The sequence below is a fragment of the Cynocephalus volans genome, chromosome 1 (assembly GCF_027409185.1).
Source record: "Cynocephalus volans isolate mCynVol1 chromosome 1, mCynVol1.pri, whole genome shotgun sequence".
In the NCBI taxonomy this organism is placed as follows: domain Eukaryota; kingdom Metazoa; phylum Chordata; class Mammalia; order Dermoptera; family Cynocephalidae; genus Cynocephalus; species Cynocephalus volans.
The window spans coordinates 153,308,531-153,327,630 of NC_084460.1; positions in this window are offsets into that span (position 1 = coordinate 153,308,531).

Genomic DNA, 19,100 nt, shown 5'->3' on the forward strand with positions numbered 1-19,100 from the left:
TGCGTGTATCTTTGTGTGTATGTGTGCATACATTGTTTGTTTTGGGTTTTGCTTTGTAGGAGATACTAGAACAATTGAATTACATATCTTATCAGTTTATTATATAACATTAACACTGTTATGAGATATCACATGACAAGCATCTTGCTTTATTTCTTTTGAAAATAGTGATCTGCTTTGACTGACAAAAATGTTAGTACATGGGCCACTGCTTGACAAAAAAATTTTTAAATTATTTAGAAATACCAATAATAGTTCTCATTTTTATACAGTACTATAGCTCACACATAATGACCCTGAGTTTCTCTATAATCAGTGTTATTTGTCAAGAAAAAAAGATTCTGCTGTATATTTGAAATTCAAAGTGAAAATAGCTTTGAAACTATGAAATCAGGGTCAATTTTATACTACATTATTATTTTTATAATATATTCTTGGTTTCAATAATGAAAATCAAAAGATATTATGATCATTACTTCACCATCTAAGAAATCACTTAGCAAATACATGTAGTAAAAGAGAACATTTGGCAAAATATGCAATTGTAACAATTTGAGAGCAGAAGCCAGATCAATGGGAAAAAAATGCATGAAACCGAATGCTTAATCAAGAAGTTCAAACCCATGCAAGCTTTATGTGTATATATGGATTTGATATTTTCATTAAAAAGATACTACTTGAAATCCCCCTTCCCCCCAAAAAGGTGTAGAAATTATGTATATGTCTATCTACTTATCTGTTATATGAAATTTTTGTGGAAAGCAGGGGCACTTATTTAAAAACAAAACTAAAATTCATTATAAATAAAACCAAACCTATATTAGGCATTTACTATTAAATTGTTGATGACTCCTATAATTCATGTGTTATGTAAAAGTATTTTGGGTATTTCCTTAGGAATTTATAAAGCACCTTTGTAATCTTTAAGTCTGCAAGACCCAGAAGAAAAGCATCTGATATTATCACTGCACAGCAAGTTGAATATTATCACAAGTATTAAGAAGGAATTCAACAAGGCAGTTGCTTAAATGAGAATGTCCAAATTGCTCTTCTACATCAAAATCTTTGCTAGAGCTTTTCGACAAAGAACAGAGTATTTGAAGTGGCCTTAATGTGAGCTGCTCAGTTCCTCTTTAGCCACAACTTTTGCCTCCTTCTCCCTGTTCATTAGGTTCTATGGCCAGGCTTTTTCCAGTTTCTCATTGATTCCAAGCTCCGTCCCTTCTTAAGGTCTTCACACATTCTCTTGCTAGAATCTCTGTCTTCAAAGCCAAAATTCTCATACTCTTTTAGCATTGCCTCTTCAGTGTTGCTGCTTGGGAGAAACCTTCTCAATCCTCCTTAACCAGGGTAGGACCACTCTGAATTTTTTACTGCTATAGGTTTTTCAGTAGTTTTTGGTTGTTGTTTGTTTTATGTAATTACATATTTAATTCCTTTTTGAGGTACTCCATGAAAGCCCATGAAAGCACGAATATCTGATTACTGCTGTTTCCCCAGTGTCTACTTCAGTAATTTTATTGAATGGATACATGAGAACCATGTGCAGAGATAGAAAAGTATCCCATCCTACAGTACTGGCATTGGGTAGATGATCTTTGGACTGTTTTGTCAGTACTTCATTTAAGAATACTGATTAACTCCAGGGGGAATAATATTAAGAATGTGTCTGATAAAATGATGTGTACATAAGCTGGGTCTAAGTGCCAGTTTACAAATAGCTTTTAACTTGCTGTTTACAAATTGTGTGATCTGGGAGAAACTATTTAATTTCACTCAGATTTTTTTCTTATTTTTAAAATAGAGATAATTATTCTTACAGCTAAAATGAAATAAAAAAGTTAACAAAACACTGTAAAATATACATGTCTATCTAACATATCTTCTAGTAAAGTAAGAGCTAGTATGAGGGCAACGTTGACTTCCTTGTTTGCAAATTTCAATGAAAAATATGTTTATAGTTTTTTTATATATATATTCTTTCCTTACTGATTCTAGCTCTCACTTAGGACAAAGCTTCCCTTGAAGTTCCCTAATGATAGTTTCTTCTTCCAAAATCTTTTTTATTGCTGGGCCTTGAAAAGGTCTTGTGCTTCACCATGCCACTTTCAAACCACTTTCCTCCCTCCTCAGAATTCCCAAGCTTTAAATCTCATTTCTTCAGATCATGTCACCCACATGGTGTCCACTTCTCTAGTTATCTTATTTGTCTTGATTCAATGAACATTTTTAGCACCTGGCTCATTGTTACTTCCGATCTCTCCACTCCTGAAAGCCCCCAGGTTGTTTGAATCCTCACAAAGACTCTCAATTCCTTGACTTCTTCTCCTCTTAACTTGTCCCTTTCCTACCATGGACAGTCACTCCCAGGGTCTTGCTATGCACCTCGCCTTACCCATAACAGAAAACTCTTCATCATCTCAGTTCTAAGCATTCCACTCTTTAATCATGCCTTCTTTCCATCCAGCTGAATTTCTCTAGCAACTTGACTCTAACACACATTAATTTAAATGCAGGTGGAGCCACAACCCATTGAATGCACCACCTTTCACTGTCACTAACCCCTAAATGTTCTCACTTTCCTCTTTATTCACTTCAGCAACAGGCCACCACTTCAAAGGCCACTCTCTTGCATATACCTTCAATTTCCTTGCCCTTTTCTCACACTGTCATTCTTAGCCAAATCCTAAGCTCCAACCCTAAACCCATCCCAGGCTTGCATCCACATAGCTATATGTGGCTAGAGGAAAGCACACATCTGTGAATACTCTTCTCTTAAGTTCATGATCATAAACTTCATGTGTCTTTAATGCTTCAAGCAAGCATACTGCATTTCCAGTCTAATTTCTGTCTCCCAATCTCTAAGTGAATTATTTTTAACTTTCCATCTCCCCTGAAAATTCCTATACTGTCTTTCCATCTTTACTTTTAGCTCACAACCTTGCTTCCAGGGCCCTTAGACTATAAAATGTATCAGAAGGGAAATACCTAAGCCACCACTAATTCATCTCCTGCCATTCTGAATCCATGTCCATAACTTAGACATCCTTCTTCTTAGTGAATGAACAGTCTGGGCTTTAAATTCCAGGTCTGTGCTCCCTGCCACTTGTGTCCTAGCTCCCTTCTCATTTGCTCTAGGGCATCACTGTAGCAATTCTCTCCTTCTGTGTACTGTAAGATATCATCACTTTACCTGTTCTATTCTCTCTCTTTCCTACATTAACAATTTTTTTGTTTATTGCATTATTCCTATAGTTTAGACAGTCTGTTACTTCTGCTGTTTACTTTTCTTGAACTCACTTCATGCCCCAACTGTTGCTCCATTCATATTAACTCCTCATCGAAACTCCTCAAAAGAGCTGTATTCATTATCTTTAATTCCTCTCCTCTTACTTTTTCTTTAACTCACAGCATCACTGAAATTGCTCTTGTCACACTTACCTGTGGCCTTCACTCTGCTAAATCCTGTTTGCAGTTCTGAGTGTTCCTCATTGACCTATCAACAGCATTTGACCCAGGGGATCTCTCGCTCTGCCTTGAAGCAGTTTTTCTACTTGGCTCCTGTTACACCTCATTTTTCTAGTTCTTTCCCTACCCCACTGCTTGTTCCTTCTCATTCTGCTCTGACGCTTCATTCTTACCATCCTCTCCTGTGAACATTAGAATGTCCCGGGGCACAGACTTTGGAGATAACCTCTTGTGTACATTCCTCTCTTGGTGATCTCATCTAGTATCAAGGCTTTAATTACCATTTATACAATAATGATTCAAACTTTAAATCCAATATGAGCTTCTTCTCTAAGATCATAAATCCAAGGGCTAATTCAACATTTCCAGTTAAATATCTACTAGTTGTCTCAAACTTAATATGTCTAAAACCAAAATTCTGATCTTCTCCCCCAAACAATTCCACCTACAGTTTTATTCATCTTAACATATGACAACTTCATACATTTAAGAGTTTACTTCAAAATCTTGGGGTCATCCTTAGCTTTCCTCTCCTCCCTCCCATATTCTTTATTCAATCAATTAGCAAATCATATTGTAACATCTTCAAAATATGTTGAGAATCAACTACTTTTTACCACCTCCCTTGTAACCATGCTGATGCAAGCCAACACCATCTTTCCCTAAGATTTTTGCAGTATTCTCTTGCTGTGAATTGACTGTCCCCCCAAAACTCATTGAAACTTGATCCCCATTGTAACAGTGTGAAAAGGGTGGGAAATCAGACTATGGCAGCATTGAAAAGAAAATCCTTTGAGAGGTGGTGGGATCATGAGGACTATGCCTTTGTGAATGGGTTGATGATATAATGGGTTGTCATGTCTGTGAACTGGTAGCTTTATAGGGAGAACGCATAAGAGCTCTTGTCAATCTTGCCATGTGATATACTGCATTGATACAGAGGCCCAGCCAAGAAGAAAGCCCTCACTAGATATGCACCCTGGACATTGGACTTCCAAGCCTCCAAAACCATAAGAAGTACATTTTATTTCTTATAACTACCCAGTTTTGGGTATTCTGTTATCAGAGACAGAAAAATGGATGAATACACATTTTAATTGCTCTGTTCTTTTTTAGTTTCTTCTCAACACAGCTGCCAGAGTGATTTTGTCAAAATATAAATTAGATCATGCTCCTCTTCTACTCAAAATCCTTCAGTGTCTTCCTCTCTCATTCAGAATAACCATCCAATGGCCTATGGGAACTTAAAAGATGAGGCCTTCACTAACTTTGACCTTATTATTTCTTAGTGATCTATCCCTCATTCACTCAGATCGAACCACGCTGGCCTCCTTGTCATTTCTTTAAACAGACCAAGTACAGTCTTGCCATGGGGTGTTTTCCATTTCTGTTCTCTCTGACTACACTTTCTTCCTCCCAGTACCCATATGTGACTCACTCCCTCACTTCCTTCAGGATTTTACTCAGAATCACCACTTTACTTATTTATTTTTTTGTTTAGAAATCTCTCTCTCAGAAGGCAACTATGCTCACCATTATACCACCAATGCACTTAGAACCATTACTCTCTTAATTCTAACCCCTCTGCCTCCCAGTATCTTGGCACCTCTATTACCCCTTTCCTGATTTTGTTGTGGAGGTTGTTCTGCATAACACTCAATGGAAAAAAAACTTAATGCACTCGATGGAAAAAAAAACTTAATGCTCTCGACGGAAAAAAAAACTCATTTACTCTGTTTAGTGTCTGTCTTCCCTTACTAGAATGAAAGCAAGGGCAGGTATTTTTGTCTGTTCATTCATGGCTGTATCTTCCTTATCTGGACAATAGTTGGGATTGATAGTAGGGGATTTCCTGACTGAATGGATGAATAAGCACATGACCTTCTCAACTAGTAAAGTCACATAACTCAGTAACTGTAAACATAATTGTGGAAAAGTAAGCCCTATGATAATTGGTGATTTTTGCAGTTGCTTCATTCTTGCGCTGAGGCACCGAAGACATAGAATGCCATTTGTATCACTACATAATTATGAATCTGAAAAAAAGGTTTCTGTATTTAATACCATCTTTCTGTTCTTTTCTCTAGTTTGAGGAGAGAAGCATTTTTATACAAAGTTGTTTGAATAGAACTGTATAAACAGCTGCCTTTTTTCTTAACAATAACTTGATTTTAAATATTTTTTCTTTTCAGCATAAAAGAAGTAAATTCAATTTAAAACATCCTATAACAACATACTTCTTTTTCATCAAGAAAAGTGCAGCACAACAGGTTATATAAGCTCTTTACCAGCAAGATGATTTTATATATGCTTGCATTTTCATGCTATATGTTTGCTGCATAAAAATAAAAAGATTTTACTTTTAAGGTGAGAAAGCTATTTTGTCGTCTCTCTTTTTCTGAGGTTGTTTGGTACAGTGGAAAGAACATTAGATTTTGGCTTGGAACCTGTCATTTCTGTGCTTGGCTCTGCCATTCTCAAACTCTGTGGCCTTGGATCATTCACAACAAACTTTTTTTTTTTTTTTTTTCTGTAAAATGTTGACTCCTGCCCAACCTTGCTCACTGCAGTGGTTATGAAACCAGATGACATACAACAGTTCTCAAATGTTTGGTAAAATAGTGTTGGCAGGTGTTGGGATATTCTTTGGTTCAGAGTTACGACAAAAATAAGAGATGAAATGATAAAGTGTATGATTTTTAGAATAATATCTATTATATGCAAAAGGGATTTTCTTTGATTTGGTATCAGGTATTTCCTGTTTCTTTTAGTAGTAGTAAAATATATTATAAGTTGAGCAGCTGAAGATGGCTATCTTCTTTCTATTTTGCTTTTTGGTGTTTTTTGTTTGTTTGTTTTTTGATTGTTTAATTATATTCTTTTGGATTTTCTCTTTGGTGAAGTATAACTCTGAAAACCCTATGTCAGTTTTCCAGATTTTACTTATTTATTTTTAATCTAAGAAATATATGAAGCCTCAAAGCCTGGGAATGACTGAGTTAAATATATGTGCTATTCAAATTTTGATGGCTGGGCCTGACAAGTTAGAGGTAGAGGCAGGAGAGATGGTTATTATTCTAGTTCTGCCATTACAAAGCATTATGATCAGGGGCAACTCACTTATGCTCTCTGTGTCTCTAATATTGTTTATATGACACAAAGAAAATAGATTGAAGGATTTTGGAAAAGGCTTCTGTTTCAAAATTTATGACTAAATCATACTATATTATTTTCTATCTTGATATTTCCTAATCCCAACCAATTATGGAGTCCTGCTTCTGTGTTCTAAAAGATAGTAAGGCATTTTGATAATAAATCCTTTAATAAAATTTTATTTTGTCATTGATTATTACAGTAAAGCTCATATTGATCTCTGAAAATAAATGTTTTAAATAAAAAGCAACACAGGATTATAACAAAACAAAAGCAACAAACCATTACACATTGTTTTAGCATAGAGCAATATTCAAATCAAAGACCGAAGTCACTCTGAAGTATTTCCCATTCAGGAAGCAATTTTGCTCAAGAATAACTGCTAATCATTCATCTCTTTAGACAACATTGACTTTTAACCGGACACTGCTAGGTTCTAAAGCTTCATATGGTGTTTCAATCAGAGTGATTGTGTTACGAGAAACATGAAAGGGTAACAGCAATTAACCTCCCCCAGTTTAAAATGGAAAATTGAAAAACATAAATGAGTTAGCTTGTATCCATAGGTCAGACATGGCAATGATCATGTTCATTAATTTTTTTTTCATGTTCTTACTCATTGAAGGGACTTATGCTTCATTTAAATGTTTTCATAAAATTTGTATTTGTGGCAGGAGCACTTAGAAGTCAGTGCTTAGATATGATATTTTCTCTTGGTTTCCTTTTTGCCATGTGTTTAGATATGTGTGAAATGAATTGCAACCAAAGATTAATTTGTTCTGATGAACATGAGCCCTTTACGCCCCTGGACTAACAGTGAGGACCAGATGTTTGAGTTCATTCTGTATGCTGGGTTTACATGAGGGTTGGTGGAGGACCAGGAATTGCTCAACTTTTTCTCACCACACCATTACCAGCTTCATAGATTTGAAATGTTAATCCTAAAGACTAAATGGAACTTAAGGCAAGGAAGCATAATCACATATATATTTGCTATGAAGCTTAAAAGAACACCTAATAAAACTAGTGTTCTAAACACAATGTTTTAGACAAGGTGGCTATCACCTTGTGCAAAATATTAATTCTTTATTGGTATCTCAAACACAAAATGTATAGAATGTATGACATATACCTAGAATGTATGCATATATACATACATAAAGTTATACATTTTAATTTCCTCTTTGGATAGCTATGCTGACAAATCAGACCTTAGAGAATTTATGTAAAAATTAAAATTTTCTTGAATTACTTGAAAATAGTCCATCTTATAAAGTATTTAATTATGAATTTCATTACAGAATGTGTAAATAGGACCGATCTCCTTTTAAAATATTTCATCTCAGGCCAATAAATCCAGTAAGTGATTTAAAAGTAAAATTTTGGAGGTAATTATAAGAAGTAAAGTTCTGCAATATATTAGAAAAAATAGACTAAGCTAATCCTTATGATACTTAAAAAAAAAAATTGTTATTGATAAATGAGGATGATGCTCCTATTTTTTCCAGGAACCTAAGTGTCTCTCATGAAAAACCATTATTTTGCCTGTAAATGATACTGGTTAGAGAGTGATGGAAAGACAACTTAGCAAATAATACATTTTAATCTGATGTTGAAACATTTTTAAAATAAAGATAAAAACTTTGTAAAAACAAAGATAAAACTCAAAAGACAGAAATATAAACTGAAGAAGTATCAAAGAGAAGGAAATTAAAAATGTTATTTTGTACTAGAAACAGATGGCTTGCATTGATTTGGCCTCAAAAGAAAAAGAAAGTGAAATTGAGGGTTGTTAGGGCCATATGTCTTTTTATTGTCTTTCTGTCATATGAAACATAATGATCCTGAGAGGAAATTCCCAGGGAATGAGTAAAATGATATCTGACTCAGTACACAAGAGATAAGGAAATGTTAAATTAGCTATACGAAACAGATTTCTGTTCATAAAATTAACCAAGGGTTCCTAGCGGTAAAAAACTAGAGTTTGTGCATCATTTTTTAAACACATTTTTTTTCCACAGCTCACCAGATTTATGTTAATACTTTTACTGTGGTATTAATTCTTCATCATCTGAGACCACAATGTTGATTAATTTACTTTGTATTTTAGTATAATTTGTCTTTATTTAGTTTCAAAACATATATAGTACAGTAACTAGTTTTCAATTTTACTTCTTTCAAGTAAAAAAAAGTAAATAGCTAATTCTCAAAGTGATGTTAATTTTCTATCCAAGTGACAGTGTAAATGAATATGTATAAATAATTCTGTAAGGGTCATTATTCTGTCAGATCTTCTCAGGTTTTAAATATAAGTATTTACATTATTTATTATTATACTTGTAGCTTTAATGTTACTTATGGTTTTTTGAAAATTTTCCTGTATTCCATTCAGTAATATGGCAAGATTCCTATTATTCTTTAGCTGCTCAATCCAATTCAAAGTAAGAATTTGTTTTATTTTATTTTATTTTAGCCTACTTATTAAGATTGAATCCCTCCACTGCATTTTTGTCAATATTGTTTGTTTGTTTAATGTCAGATTAGATGGCATAAAGTAAAATTTTGATTCGTTTTACGGTGTGGAGGATAGTTTCTTACAAACTAGTGGTTAACAATATATTTGTAAAGTAATTCAAGGAAGATTTTCAATATAATCAAAACTCAGAGAAATAAAAAATATTTATTTTACTCCATATCTTTGCATTTTATTTGATTACTAGAAAATAATATCCCCCCAATGTAAAATAGTTTTATTGTTTTTCCTTAACTTTAATTTTCTTTATAGTGGCAAGAAATTCTGGAAGTATGGCAGAGATAAATCACCAGGCTTACAGTCATAAAATCTCAACTAAGATCCTAGTAGGTTTCTGGTTCCTAAGTAGTAATACACAATTCAATCAGTTACTTAATTTTTTTTTCAGTTTCAAATGAAAGTATATATGTGTAAATGTGTGTTCTTTGCTTAGATGGGATGTTTACACTGAATATATTCAAAGAAACATCTATTAAAGCAGATATTTACAAAATTAAATAGCTTAACTATCAAAAATATTAATTTGTGAGGAATCTATTCCCCTCTTGATTATCAGAAATGATTAACTTAATAAAATTTTTAGTATTTCAACTTTTCATTGTAGAAAAAGGGTTCATCTTGTGTTCAGTTTAGTTTAATAAATAATAGAAAAGAATACAAATATGCCACACTAGTTAAATCCTATTGAAAATCATTTTAATATAAGTATGGTTACAAATTAAATAAAATTGCTTTTATTCATGGGAATGAATGAAGTATATCAAGTTACCCAAACTGCCACAGGGTTTTTACACATGATTTTTTCCTTTGACTGCAACACTCTATTCTGCCCTTTCTCCTTTACCTAGTAACCAAGTTATCCTCAGGTGTCAGTTCAATCATTATTTCCTCAGGAAACCTATCATTATAATTCCAGACCAAGTCAGATCATCCTAGAGTACATTTTCATAAAACTTATTGGTAACATCTGTAAGTTTATATTTTTGTAAGATTATCTGAAACCTATTTCCGTTACAGGTCATAAACTTCAATATGTTTATGACATTGATATAGTGCCTAGTACATACTAGGAGTTTTATCATTATTCTTTCAATAAATGACTTTACTAATGAATGAATAAAATGAACCAATGTAAAGTACATTGCTAATAAGAAATAGGGCATTTAAACTATGAGATAAATATGCTCTGTTTCCAATAAGGGATTTTAAACCAGTAATTTTAGATATCTAAATATTTCAAGTTGTTCATTGCTATGACTAAAAAACTCTATTTGGGATCAGTATTTGCCTATGTCCAATAAAAAGCTCCTCAGTTTATACCATGCATATTATTAGTTCATTCAACTAATTTTTTAAGGTATTATATACCAGACATTGCTCTAGCCGCTGGAGAGATAGCAAAAAATCCCTACCATCATGGAACTTACTTTGTATTTGGTGGAGAAGGGGAGGTAATGCAATAAATAAAATACATAAGTAAAATATATTGCATGATGGAAGATAAGCAGACCAAAAATAAATAATTAAAAATGGCAATTTTAAGTATAAGTGGTCAACGATGCCTTTTCTGGGAGGGTACCATTTGAGTAATTATCTAAAGAATGTAAGAAAGTGAAACAAGGAGAGATCAGAGGAGTTTTGTGGTAGAGAGAAAAAGAAGTAAAAAAATAAATAAATAAATAAGCAAGAGTGTGACTTGCATATTTAAAAGACATCAAAGAGAATGAGGAGGTAAGGAGAGATTCTTAATTCCAAATGTCACCAGACCAGGACACATTTTAGATGCTACTCTAAAAAGCTGGCATATTTTTCTCCACATTTCTCATGAAAGTTGTACTGAGAGACAAAAGGTAATTTAAAATCCTACTATATAGAGAAATGTGCCTTTGCTTAAAGTTATTGCCAATATTTCAACTTTACCCTAAATTGAGATTTTAGAAGAAATACATTTCTGATTTATTCATAATACATAAAAAGATAACTGCTTACAGCTTTCTTTAAATACATTGTCCTCATTTGGTCTTTGTCTAGGTTATAATGTTAAATCCCCATGCACATTACTTGATGAAGAGAAATTCTCTAATACTTAGAAGATTTTTAAACATAATTAGAGTACTGCTGTTGATTACTGATGAAGAGCTGCTAGTTAGATTTTTAAATGGATGTTTTCACGCTTTAAGTTGACTAGCAATGTCAAGTCATTGATCCAATGTTGGTTTTCCCCTCTATTTCCCCTTCAACAATAATCTAGCACTTCTACAATTTTAAAGCAATAAAATTGCTGATTACCCAAAGGAACGCCATGAAAATAGATCATTAAGCACCGTTCAATATAAAATACCTAGTAGCTGTTTCTATATTTCTACCTTAATAAAATGATATTCAGGAATTTGTAAGACATATTCAGAGGCAGTTAAAACCTTACAGTCTTCACTCAGCTTAGCTAACATCTTTAGATAAAGGATTCTTAATTTTCTCCCTCTCTTTAACTGATTTGGATGAATAATTGAAAAAAAAATCATTGAAAAATTGAGAATCATTTAATCTGGTACTGCCATAGATTGTTTCAATTAGTAGTAACATTCTATAGTTAACTATATAAAGTCTAATTATTAAAAACAAACATACTTTGTCAGACTTCTTTAAAAGTCTGAATCTATTGTCTATAGTATAAATTATATATTTGGTTGGTAATAGCTTAAATATTTTGAATTGAATAGTCATAACATCTTTTTCTCTTCCTTGTATCACATTTAAATTCATTCACTTTTATTTACAATTTAAACCAATTCCCGGTGAGAATAGTGTCTCCAAATGTGAAGAGCTCAATTTTGAGGCTGCAAAAACCCAATGGGAAATAGCAAATATTGTTATCTATGGCATATTTATCCAAGCTCCATTCCTTATTGTTAGAAGACCATCTGACCAGCTACAAACAGGTAGCACAGTACAGCCTGATAAAGAATCGAGACGCTTATGCATTCAGAAAGTCAGCTTACTATTTTCCATTATGAGACTATTTTCTCTCAAACCTTAGGGCATAGAAAACAAGTTACTCTTTGAAAAGTCGGCAATTTTGGCTCTATTAAGGTAGAAACAGCTACCTTCGAACATGTGAATGAATAATAAAGTCTCTTCAGACTTAATACTGGAGGGCAAAGAAAGGAGGTTGGCAAACATATATTTATTATATAATACAAAGAAAGTAGTTTGGCAAAAAGGAAAGCTATGAATAGGAATTATTCTTCCCATTTAAAGTTTCAAAGAGTTCTATAAAATTCACTGTAATTTAGAATCTTCTCAAGCATCATAGTTTGAAATGTCTCTTTAGGTTAAAAAAAAATCATAAATATTATTCGTATAGGTACTACAATTTGAATGTGTCCCCCAAAGTTCATGTATTGAAAACTTAATTCCCAGTGTCACCATGTTGAGAAGTGGAACCTTTAAGAGCTAATTAGGTCATGAGGGCTCTGTACTCATGAATTAATTAATGCTCTTGTGGAGGAGGTGGGTTCTTTATTGCAACAGTGGGTTTGTTATAAAAGCAAAATGGGCTCTCTTGTGTGCAAATGCTAGCCTTCCCACCTTTGGCCATGTGATAACACAGCAGGAAGGCCCTCATCAGATGCTGGTGCCTTGCTTTTGGACTCCCCAGCCTCCAGACTGTAAGAAATAAATTTCTTTTCTTTATGGTCTCTGGTATTCTGTTACAGCAGCACAAAACAAACTAAGACAGTAAGGAAAATTATTCCTTGATAATACATTTATAATTAAAGAGGTGTAAATAACTAAATAAAAATGAAAAAAAACTTAATGTAATTTTTGAAATAATGCAACAAATCTTAAATTTTGTCATTATAATTATAATACACCAATTTAAAGTTAATATGGATTCTGGACTTTTTTTGCTGTAACCTAGGTAGATGTGTTTTTTAAAAAATAGGAGACCAGTAATATCTACCAGTGAGTACTTACCATATTCTGAATGTTGTTTAAAGGCCTTACATATGTTATTTTATTTAATGTGCACTGATGAAGAAACTCATGTCTCAGAGAGAAAATGAGGATTTATTCTATTCCAGTCAGATTCTGGAAATAACTTGCATTGGTTTGTTAGAACCAATTATTAAAATTTCAGCAATTTGGCTAACTTGTTGTCAAACACAGGTATTATTAAAAATTAAATTAATTTAATTTAAATTTTAACTTATATTTAAAACTGGCAATACAAACTCAAAACTTACAACTTCCCAATTATTTTACTAAATTTTACCATTACCTATGATCTATAGGTTATTTATGTCTATTATATGTATGGTAGAAATACTGTATGTTATCATGTTATTCTGTATCTCTTCCCATCTCAGGATTCAGTGACAGCACTTTAGTAACTTGAAATCAACTATCCCGCGGTACTTACAACAACAAAAAGTGGCAGATATTAAGGTGCTGGATTTATTACTGTGTTGATTGTTTAAACTCAAGACTTAAGAGTAATGGAGAAGTAATGGAGAAGATTAATAATATAGTATTATTAATATAGATTAATTATATAGAGTATTAATTAAGTAATGGAGAAGATTTAATAATATAGATTAAATTTAAAAGTGTCTGTAACTGTTACCTTGTAAATAGCACAAAACATTGAAAACATGTTCTTACAGCATTCAAAACCATTATCCAATTCAGTTAGAAGTTGCTCATGTCACTGACTAATAAGTGAAGTTTCAATATATGCCTCCTTTTGCTTTGCTTACGTCTGATTCAATAACGTAAATGAAAATATCAGCCAACATTCTTATTGGAAGTATGCTTATCTGTCAATTGCCACTATTTTGTGCATACACACTCAACAATTGGACAAAAATCAACATGAGCATTCTGTGAGGACAAATTAGCTATATGGAATTTACAATAAGCAATATTATACATTTTATTATTATCTAAAAATTTTGCTACACATCTTCCATATCTATAAAATTTGTAATAACCTAATGTATGTATATATACAGATAACTTTTTTTCCAGAGAGTCATTGTTTAAAATGCCACTTATTTTTCCTGTAAGATCATGTTTCACATAATGTAGTGTCCTGCTTCAAAATAACTAATATAATTAGGCCCACCCAAAGTGAATAATATTGAGGAACCTAGACTAGAATCTTAAATTGGACTAGTAAACATAAAATAAATGTTCATTGATTCACTACTTGGTGCTACCATATCAGAAGTTGATTGTGAAGCAATGAGGTTGGATGTAGAGAAATCCAGTGTCTGTCATATTCGAGGCCAGCAACAGCCTCTCCAAGAGCTTGAGAGATTGTTATGTTCAGCATCAGCATTTGCACATATGGGCAATTCTGAAGCTACCCAGATCTCCTAGCACAAAATAATTGTTTAAAAATTAAGTACAGAGAATAGTTTCTACATGGGCTGGCAAGACAGACAAACATACAAAAGTCTAGGATAGAAGCCCAAAGGGGAAGAATCTGATGAGAATAAGGTCAAGCAAAACTAGTGCTAGAAATTAGGTGAGTGAAATAATATGTCCCAAAGTAAGGGGAGAAGTAATTTTACCTTTAATGCCATAACAAGTATAGAATTTTTCTGTTGTACTTGAACTGGACTCTATGAAGAAGTAGCATTTTATCCATCACATGGAGTAAAACATTTAGAAGGCAATAGCATAGGGAAGGAATGCATTTAAGATGAAGTCAAGATCCTTCAAAAGTCATTTCCCCAACATCAATAGGTTTGTACAGGAAACAATGATGAGTGTAGCTTAAATGTCAGTTTCAGGTTTGGGTGTTGATGAATAGTACTCAGTATCCAGGTTTGGAGCTCAGAAGGTAGGCCTGCAGAATGAGTAGGAAAGTCTGTGAGGAGCTTTTAAAGGAAAACAAAATAAAAACTACTTGTCTTAATTTTCTACCAACTAAGGTTAGAAGAAGAGAGCAAAGAAAGATCAGGACCTTAGGCAGATGTTTTGATAATGAAAGGTGACAGAGAAGCTTCAGAACTTCTTAAATCTCATTTTCTTTCCATATTTTCTCTAAGGTTGAACTTGAAATTGGAAGTGAGAGAGAAAATAAAAATTCAGGGACATTATACCTAAAAGAGATAGGCGATTCTAATAAAACAAATAGGCATTTTAAATGAATGTAAATATTGAAAAAGCAATATTCCAGATTTTTTTTAAAAAAAGAAGTAATTGCAGATATAAACAGAGGGGGATTATTTTTAATCTTTTTAGAAATCTCAGAAAATGAAAACATTGCAAAAGATCAGAGATGCTAAAGTTTCCAATTTGCAAAATGGACCAATGATGATTATCACAAATTAGAAGGAGGTGATCTTGACATCATTATTGGAAAATAGTGTGAGTGAATTTTTAAATATAAGTATCATTTTAGACAAGATTAATTCACTTCAATAATGTATCAGTATGAAAGAGCATGGACACTAGGATCAAGGAGACCTGCATTTAAATCCTGAACTGCCATTTATTAGCCATGTGATATCAAAATAGAATTACCTTTGTATGTAAAATGCCTGGTATGGTAACAGAGTAAATAGTTAGAAGGATTAGGTTTTATTATTGCTTTGGGTTTTTTATATATTTGTGTGTGTGTGTGTGTCTGTGTGCGTGTGTGCCTGTGTGTGTGTGTGTTTGTCTTCATATGCATAGATCATGGTATAGATAGCTATAAAGATGAAAAAATAGTAATTTTCTGGAATAATACATCATATTTACACATAACATTTTTAAAATGATTTATCATATATATGCATTTTTTATTTTTTCCTCATTTTGTGAAAATGCCTGTTTAGAGATTATTTTTTCTATAAAAATAGTAAATGTGGCAACTCAGATTTGGAACAGTAAAGTGGGAGGAAAAATTGTATATTGGAAAATTCTCTGGACATGAGGTTGTTTCATTCCCAATTCTACCATTTGCAAACTGTATTCTTGATAAGTTATTTAACTCTCTGAGTTGCAATTTCCACATTATTGAAGGCTGAAAATATTGCCTAATTCATAGGGTTTTTGTGAAGACAGATTTAGATCCTTAACACAAAGACACTTTGGGTACTCTGGAACTATTAAAATAATATTATCATTAATCTTAGTTTTATCATAAAATTTTCCAAGAATATTTGATAAATTCAGCCTCATTGAATAAACAGACTTTAGTATCATTAATAATGAATTCATGCCAATTTGGTTTGATCTGTCCTTGGTTCCGTTCTTTCAACGTATTTAATCAACGATTTGACATTGGAAAAGACACATCATTAAGAATCTAGACTGCTGGATGCCAGAATTAAGATTCAAAACTTTCTCAGCTATTGATAAGAAATTATAGCATGTAACATGAATAAAATTAGAATTCTGAAATTGAGGTTTAAATGTCTAATGTGTCATTTTAGTCAGGAGAAATTGGACCTGGTTTGAATTTATGTAGATAGATTTAATGTGGTTTAATATCATGGTTCTAAAAGCAAAATACATGTTTAGGCTTTATTTATGTAATTATGGACATTTTGGATGAAACATTTTCAGAAAGTCATTGAGTTACATGATGAAGATGAAAATGGAGAAAAGGTAAAATACATTAAATCTGTGCCATTTTTTAAAGATTTGGAGGTGTTTGACTTGAAGAAAAGAAATCTCGGGAGAAATTGAATTATTGTCTTCAAAATCTCAAACGATGCCAGAAGAGTCAAAGATAAGAGTTATGACTAATGCGTTGAAATTCACAACTTTCTAATAAAATGGTGTATTTTGTTTTGTTTTGAATTTAGCGATATTTTAATTGAAAATACCTGCATGCTGCCCTGTAAGTTAAATAATTTAATGTTAACCTTAAATACTCCTTCTTTAAAATGGGGATGTAAAATACCATCTTGGGATTTTTGCAAGGATAAGTGACTATTAAGTGAGTGAAATACTAGAATTAATATGTAAACATTCAATTAACATTAAATTATCTTACAGAAAAGAAAACTAGTATATTCACTGAAGGCCATAGAAAAGATTTCATAAAAGAATTACTAATGAGAAATTTTATAAGGATAAAAACCATTAGAATAGTGATTCACAAAAGGGGAATTATGTTTGAGTAGGAAATGGGCACAATTGTGATAAATTCTGATCAGAAATGTCTATTGAGAGAGAAAAAACAAAGAAAGTTAGGAATACTAGAAAAGGACAATAGGAAAGGAAAACAAAGAAGTAAGACACACTTTTTCTCTATCAGAAATGAAAAAAGATGTCAAAACTATTTTTTCCAGTGTTATTCAAACTGAAACCCAGGATCCATGGTAGTACTAACTTTTTCTGAGATCCTACAACAAACTAAATTGGTTAGATCTATCCTCTTGAATTCAACTTAGCTTGTGCTCTGCAATCATAGAGTCACAAGCTTTAGCAAAAAAAATTATTACTGATAATAGCTGAAAAACTATAATGTGGGAATGGTTTACTTTTTTAATAATTTAGAGTTTAGAATAGGTTTAAGATTATACCCACCACTCTACTCACTGAGTTAATTGACTGGGAGAGGAAAAAGTAAACTGACAAAAGTGCACTGGAAACTGCACATAACCTGTGATCCTTCTTACTAGGTGCAGTCCATAGCAGCATGTCACCAATGTTAATGATATCTATTCAAAGATGAAAAACCATCTGAGAGCCACTCACACACCACTCACTACTTGTGAGTGCTCATGTGATGGGTGAATTTTAGAAATGATATCACAACACCTGCTATTACTTATAAATGCAAGAAAGCCATCAGCACTTCAGACACTACTTAGCTATGTTGAGGATTTGTCTACTTCCTCTTTCTAGCTAGAAGAAAAAAATGTCCTAAACACAGAGAAACCTATCAGTACTTCAATATTTTTTTCTAGCTGAATCCAGGTCTTTTTTGAAAAGTATATGAAATCTCTGTCATATTTTTTAAAGATTGGGAGGTGTTTGACCTAAAGAAGAGAAATCTTAGGAAAAAGCTGATTATTGTCTTCAAAATTTCACATGATGCCAGTAGAGTTAAAGGCAAGAGTTAGGACTAATGAGTAGATATTCACAGCTTTCTAATACAAGGGTTGTGGCATTAATAAAAGAAACATCCTAAAGACAAAGATGGTGTCAAAAAAGCAATTAAATGGATCTTAATTTGGAGAATGTTTCTTCTATGTGTATCAATAATCAAAATAATAATAATAATTGCCTGAATATTTTGGGTTTGCTTTATTATTATATACAAATTAAGAAATCAAATGAAAATGACTGATCTAGTATAATCCCATACACTTATGCCAAACTAACTTATATCATTTTTTTCATACTCATTGTGGAAATCACATTGTTTGTGATTACAGGGATTGTTGTGTTCCACTGAATAGAGGAGCAGTATTCACTTCAGAAAGAAAATATTTGAAATTTGTTGAAGCAAAAACGACTTTTGAAGAGGCAAACTAACCAAGAAAGGAGTTTCTTCTTCTCTGCTCTAAATAATATTCAAGTAGCTTTAAGGAGTTCACTCAACTTCAAAAGATGACTAACCTTTTATATTATGTCTGCACTAAGAAATCCTGGCACAATGATTTTGGAATGAGCCAAGTTCTCAAAACACAATTACATGTTATTATTTTTTCCATCCTATGTTAGACCCATAATCAGATTGGAAATCTATAGTCAGTGATAATGGAGCACCGAGACAATTGTCCATACCATTCAAGCCAAAGAAACACTTTGATTTGAAATTCTGTATTTAAATGATTGGGGGCAGAGTGCTCCTTTGGTTTGAATGATTTGGATAATTGTTTCAGTTCTCCACTTCATCTTGCTAGTATAAATTGCCCAAAAGCAAATGTATGAGCTACCATATTCATTCAATGCAGTGAAAATATGTACATATTTTGTGGCATATAAAGTT